The sequence below is a fragment of the Meleagris gallopavo genome, chromosome Z (genome assembly GCF_000146605.3).
Source record: "Meleagris gallopavo isolate NT-WF06-2002-E0010 breed Aviagen turkey brand Nicholas breeding stock chromosome Z, Turkey_5.1, whole genome shotgun sequence".
Lineage (NCBI taxonomy): Eukaryota > Metazoa > Chordata > Aves > Galliformes > Phasianidae > Meleagris > Meleagris gallopavo.
This window is the reverse complement of record NC_015041.2, coordinates 22,025,462-22,031,782: the sequence shown is the minus strand read 5'-3', so window position 1 is coordinate 22,031,782 and position 6,321 is coordinate 22,025,462. Positions and strand designations below refer to the sequence as shown.

Here is a 6,321-nt window from a genome sequence, read left to right as displayed (position 1 = left end):
AAATTGAGCACTGGAGACTGGTCTCTTTTTTAGTTAGTGTTTTCTCCTAGCTTAATAGCACTGTTGAATAGGTTATCTGTTCTGTGTTTTTAAAATGAATGCATAGCAATTATTGTTGGTTTTTGGTTTTTTGGTTTTTGGTTTTTTGCAGGATTGTCATGAAGTATCTTTAACTCAAATAATACATTACCCAAGGAAAATTATCATTAAACAGATAGCTTGGTCAGTTTTCATTAGAAAGTCAAGTCATGACTTCTCTAAATTGCCTTTATGTGTCCCTGCCTTCCCCATAAGCTCCAGCACATGTAGGCTTCATGGATCACATAGGTCCTGTGTGTAGTGACCACTGTCAAGGAGCAGAAAGGCTCAGCTCCTTAGGACATGCTCTGCACCCAGTGAGACCTCGCTCTGACTCAGCTGCTATTACTCACTCCTCTGTTAAAGGATTAATCCCACCTCTGGTTTACCACAGAGTTTTCCCACTGCTACTTACATAAACCACTTTTTATCCCACTGATATTTGTATTTTCCACATTGTTTGCTAAATAGTGGAAAGCAAATTGGTCCTTAATAGGAACTCTGGCAAAGGTCCAAACTCTCCCACCCTTCTTCCCTCAAGGCTGACTTAAAGAGTATGAGCTAAGGGATATAAAGTGAGATCATCTTCTAGCTATAATGGCATTAGGTTTTTTCAGTCCATTTTATTTTTGTACTTGGAGCCAGTACTTAAAGTTATCTGTAAGAAGTGAAGTCCACTGGTATGTGACTATTTTTAAACAAAGAACAAAAATATTTCAGAAAGATATCACAGAGTTAATCCTAGACAAAACCTGAGCTCATAGTAATCAAATAAGGTAATTGCAAGATGGGAAAATCGATAGGCCATAACTGTGTGCTGAAATACAGCTATTCCTTGGTGAACAAAACACAGAGTCTTCATTTTTCTCTTTTTATGATACTCACCTGCAGGCACAATCCAGGAGAACATGTGAGTGGAATGGCACAGATTTATTATCCTGGATGCTGACGAGGATTCACTGAAAATATTTATCCTACTGAAATAAGAAGTACCAGGGACCCAACCAGGAAACAAAGCCACCTGCCACTCACACAGGCAAGTGCTGCTTGCCTCAGCTTCAGGCTAGATCCCTTCAGTACAAAACTTGGGCGTGCTTCAGAGGGTGTTTCTTTTCCAGGGTCTGATCCCTCCAGGCAGTGTGAACCAGCCTACTATGAAACTAGCTTACTCTGCTAAAACAGAGTAAGCTCCAGCTTTCAGCAGGAGCTATACAGTCACAGGACCCTTAAGCACTGCCTTTGTGAGCTTAAAAACCATATGATGTTGAAAGGCCAGAGTAAGATGCCCAGTACTAAAGCAAAAAGTGAATGTGTGTGACGGCCCTTATCCAGGAGAGGCCAATGAGAGGTGATGTCTCCATGCTCTCACATCCATCTCTGCTGTCCCCCTCTGCTAGCTGAGGATGATTCTGAGATGAGGTAAATGTGGTGAAGGTGCCCCAGTATACTCTGGAGAAGTGACTGGGTAATGGACTGGAGACCTCAAAAGCCTGCTCTAACATAAGGGCTCACAGATCAAGGTGGCCTTGGTGACATAGAAACATAGAATATTTATGTTAGAAAAGACATCCAAGGTCATCAAGTCCAACCATCAACCTAATCTAAAGAGTAGGTAATTTGGTAATTTCTTTGGGTAATAAAAAAGCAGTTTTCAGCCCTATTCGTGTGTTTTAGAGTTGGAAAAGAGGGCTTGTGGTCTAGAAAGAATGGTTTGGACCTTGATATGAGGTTTTGAACATTTCACAGTGGGGCTTTGGACTCTGCAGCTCAGGCTGGATCCTAAATTGATGCTCTTATCTCTCAAAAAAGGCATTTGATCCCTGAAGGAGACTTAGGGCCCTAAATATCAGGCTTTGGCTCTTGGCAAGCTTTGGGCACTAGAATGGATGTGCTGAGCACTAAAATGAGGCTTTGGGCCCTCACAAAGTGCGGGTTTGGCTATTAATAGATATGTTGGACCCAAAAATTAGGCCTCAGCCCCTTGAAATGAGACTGTCTGCACTAAAAAGGAGGCTTTGTCTTATTAGAGAAGACTATGGAGGCTTTGTGCCCTAAAAATAACATTTGAGAGTATAAAATAAGATTCCTGAAAAGGCCTGAAAACTTAGGCTGCAGGTGATGAAATGATGGCTTTGGATTCCAAGTGTAAGCTCTGAACCCTGAAAATAAGAATTTGGTGCTTAATGACAAAGCTGTAGCCTGTAAAATCATATAATCATAGAATATCCCAAGTTGGAAGGGACCCCCTAAGATCATTGAGTCCAACTTCTGATTCCCTATAGGACCACACAAAAATTAGACCCTATATCTGAGAGCAGTTGTCCAGACACAACCTGGGGAGCCTGTTCCAGTGCCCACCCACCCTCCTAATGTAAAACCTCTTCTCAGTATCCAACTCTCTCCTGCCACCACTCCATGCTGTACCCTTGGGTTCCACCCTCCATCAGAGAGAGCAGATCAGAGTAGATCACTGCCTACCTACTTCTTCCCTGGCACGAGGAGGCCACAGACTGCGATGAGGTTTCTCCTCAGTCTCCCCTTTCCCAGGCTAAACAAACCAAGGTCTTCAACTCCTCCTCATCTGTCTTCCGCCCCATTTTTGTAGCCTTTCTTTGGACACCCTCTAAAAGTTTTACGATTTTTTTGTTCTGTGGTATCCAGAAGTACACACAGTGCTCAAAGTGAGGCTGCACAGCACAGAGCAGAGTAGAACAATCCCTTTCCTTGCCCAACTAGCAATGCCATGCTTGAGGCACCCCAGAACATAGCTGGTCTTCTTGGCTGCCTGGACACACTGCTGACTAATGTTCAAGTTGCTGTTAATCAGGACCCCAAAATCTCTTTCAACAGGGCTGCTTTCAGTGTCTCATCCCCTATTCTGTATGCATAGCTAGGGTTTCCCTTTACAGATGCAGAATCTGGCACTTGTTCTTGTTAAACTTCATGGAGTTGGGGTTGCCGAGCTCTCTAATCTGTATGGATCTCTCTGTAAGGCCTCTCCACCCCCAGTGGAGTCAACAGCTCCTCCCAATTTAATATCATCAGCAAATTTGCTCAAAATGCCTTCTTGTTCTGCATCAAAATAATTTATGAGAACATTAAGGAGAACTGGCCCTAAGATGGAGCTGAGGAAACCAAACTAGTGATTGGCCACCAGACTGATGCAACCTCACTTACTATACCCTTGGGTCTGACCCATCAGCCAGTTGCTCACCCACCCATCACATTTGTTTTTTCCTATCTTCATGTTGTCCAGAAGGATACTGCAAGAAACAGTATTGAAAATAGCTGAAATCCAAAATATAACAAGTGGCTTCCCTTTGTCAACTAATTGGGTGACCTTGTCACAAAGGGAAATTAAGCTAGTTAAACAAGACCTTCCCCTCATGAACCCATGTTGGCTGTGATCAATGACTGCGTTGTCCATCAGGTGATTTTCAGTAACTGACAGCATAACTTTCTCCATAATTTTACCAGGCACTGAGGTGAGATTGACAGGCCTGTAATGACCGGGGTCTTCCTTCTTATCCTTCCTGCTTCCTCTGTGCCACCAGTGATGTCATCTCCCTCCAGCTGTGGTGCAGACACAGTTGCTCCAGCAGCACAGAATATGCCCTGCAGTGAGTCAGCCCCAGATGTGTGGTGGCCTTCAGTCTGGCAGCAGTGCACAAGTTCTCCAAGCTGATGTTGTTGACAGGGGAATGGGCCACACCAGAAGTGGGCTGGCAGGGATGAGTGGCAGCGGTTGGTGATGTTAGGGCAGGGATAGCCCCATCCTCACCCCTGGTGTAATCACCAATTGGGATTGGGGTGGAAGAGCTGGCATCATGTCTTCTACCACATGCCAGCCATGTGCCCCAAGGAGCTAGCTGTGCTGGTCACCACTGTTCCCCTGTCCCCCATCACCAACAGTGAGAAGATGTCTGAGCTGCACTTTGAGGCCTTCAGTGTGCCAGTCACGCTTGGATGCCTCACTTCATGCTGCTCCTATGCTGCACCGCTAGTGTAGCACTGGGCTCTGGTGTTTGCATGATATATGTGGCTTTGCACTATCTCATTCCTCCTTCCACCTGAATATGTCCAGGGAATGCCTCACACTGTACCTCAGCCAGATGCTGGCAGCCTGTGGGGTCCAGCCTCCACCAGAGACACTACAGCACCTGAAGGAGACATTCTGCTGCTGTCACCTGTCCAGTGCCCACCCCAAGCCTGTGACACTTTTCCTGCAGGGTGAGCACTCCCATTGCCTTGTGGCCCTCTTCACCCTCTAGGCTCTGGGGAGTATTGGTCCTGGGCCTACTGGAGACAGCACTTCCTGCACCTCATTGGGGCCACTCCAACAACCCCCTACCGCTCCTGGAGCACCATGTAGCTGTGAGGCACTGCCCAGCACATGGCATAGGGCCAGGCAGGGGATCCCCTGCTGCAGCCCCCAGCCACCATGTTGCTGCCTGGCTGGGAGATTCCATTGTCCCCTCCCTCAATGCCTTCCAGGGTTCATGGCTCCCACAGAATGTCTACAAAAGAACAGGCCTGACACTGTGCAATGCTACTGCTTCTGACCCCATTAAAGTGCAGCAGGGGATGACATGCAAACCTTTGTCTTTATCACATTTCTGTATATGTATATGTTTGTTTTTTTTTTAATTCTGTGCCTGCCCTAGTCTGTATCTTTTAACAGACACCTTGGAACCTATGACCCATCAGTCCACAAAATGAGCGGGCTTAAAAGCTTCATGTTTCTGAGATTATAGAAAGTCTAATAGAATTATGTGCTTTACACCTGCATTTTAGTTGCAGTGAAGATGAGAGTAAGAAACGATTGTCATCAACGGCACAGCAGCATTTTCTGTCTCTGCTGTTCTTCACTGTTCCACTCCCTGCATGCTTTTCTTGTCTCAGACTTCATAGTCAAAAGGATGCACTGACAGCAATCCCAAAACTTCCTCCAGAAACACCCAGCATCACCCATGCTGGCACTCCAGGGAGCAGCCAGCAAGGGACCATTCCTTGTTTAACCTGTTGATAGCTGAAGTACAAATGCTGTTGCAATAAGAAAAGTCTTGACATTTCAGGTGCCTTTTAGAGAAAGAGATGAAGGGATTAAAAAGTGTTCTGTGTATTTTACAAGAAATCTTTTTTAGTAGCAATTCCTTTCAAACCGATGAGCTGTAGAAGTCTCTACTAAAAATCTCTAAATCTTATCTTTCAAACAATTTGATGGTGTCATACTAACTTATCTTATTGAGATACATGATGACGTCTTGTCCAGCACCTGGTGAAGACAAATCTTCAGACATAAGAACATGCATGGCTGATGGTTTTGCCATCATTTTGAATGCCAAAATTACTAACCACATTATGGTGAGGGCTATGATCAAAGTTTTGTTTTGTTTTTTAACTAGCTGCAAATATGTTTTTTATTGAAAAAGTAAGAAGACCTCCAGTTTTACCCACACACTGCATATTTATTTGCTTTTGATCATGGAAATAGTTTTTGTTTGTTTTACAGATTGGGCTGAATGAATCCAAGCCCACACAATCAGCAGTATAAATGATGAAGAACATTTAAATCTTCTTTTTCTAACCACCCTTCAGTGAATTTCTTAAGAAATATGGGTGAAAGGCACATTTGTGACATTTTGAACTTTAAAGGAAACAAACACATTTTGTGTTCGAGAGAAGAGATAAGGCTGGTATTGACTGTATCTGAACTGTTATTTCAAAAGGCTGTGAGATATTTGTTGTTCAATTAACTAATTTTTTCAACTTAAGATATTTCACTTCTAAATTGTCTAAAAAGACATTTCAGTGCTAATTGATTGTAGTATTTGCATCTGAGGAGAAGCTAAAAGGCCACCACAGTTCAGGTCTGCATTAAAAAATCTCTCTATATATTTTAGTATTAGCACTATTGCAGTCAAAATCACTTAGTCGCTGATCAAGCACCAGAAATCACCAGTATATTAATTCTGGAGTGGACATAGAAAAGGATACATATCAACCATACCCTTGGAACAAGAAATGTTGGTGCTGATGGGAAATGAGCAACTTTAATCCTTTTTCTGACCAACACCTCATCTTCCTGCACTAGTTGTTAGCAAGAAGCACTTAGTAGAGGAGAGGAGACAGCTTTTCTGTTTCCTTTAGACAGCCTCCTGAGTAAAACAGCTTTGAGGACCTGCTGCCACTTAAACCTGAAACATATTTTAATATTAGATTATCTTAATATTAACTTTAATT

General features: G+C 43.6%; 1 pseudogene; it reads left to right on the top strand.

Annotated features, from left to right (window-relative positions):
• Positions 1-3,156: 3,156 nt before the first annotated feature.
• LOC109363801 lies at positions 3,157-4,655 on the top strand (annotated as a pseudogene).
• The last annotated feature ends 1,666 nt before the right edge of the window (positions 4,656-6,321 follow it).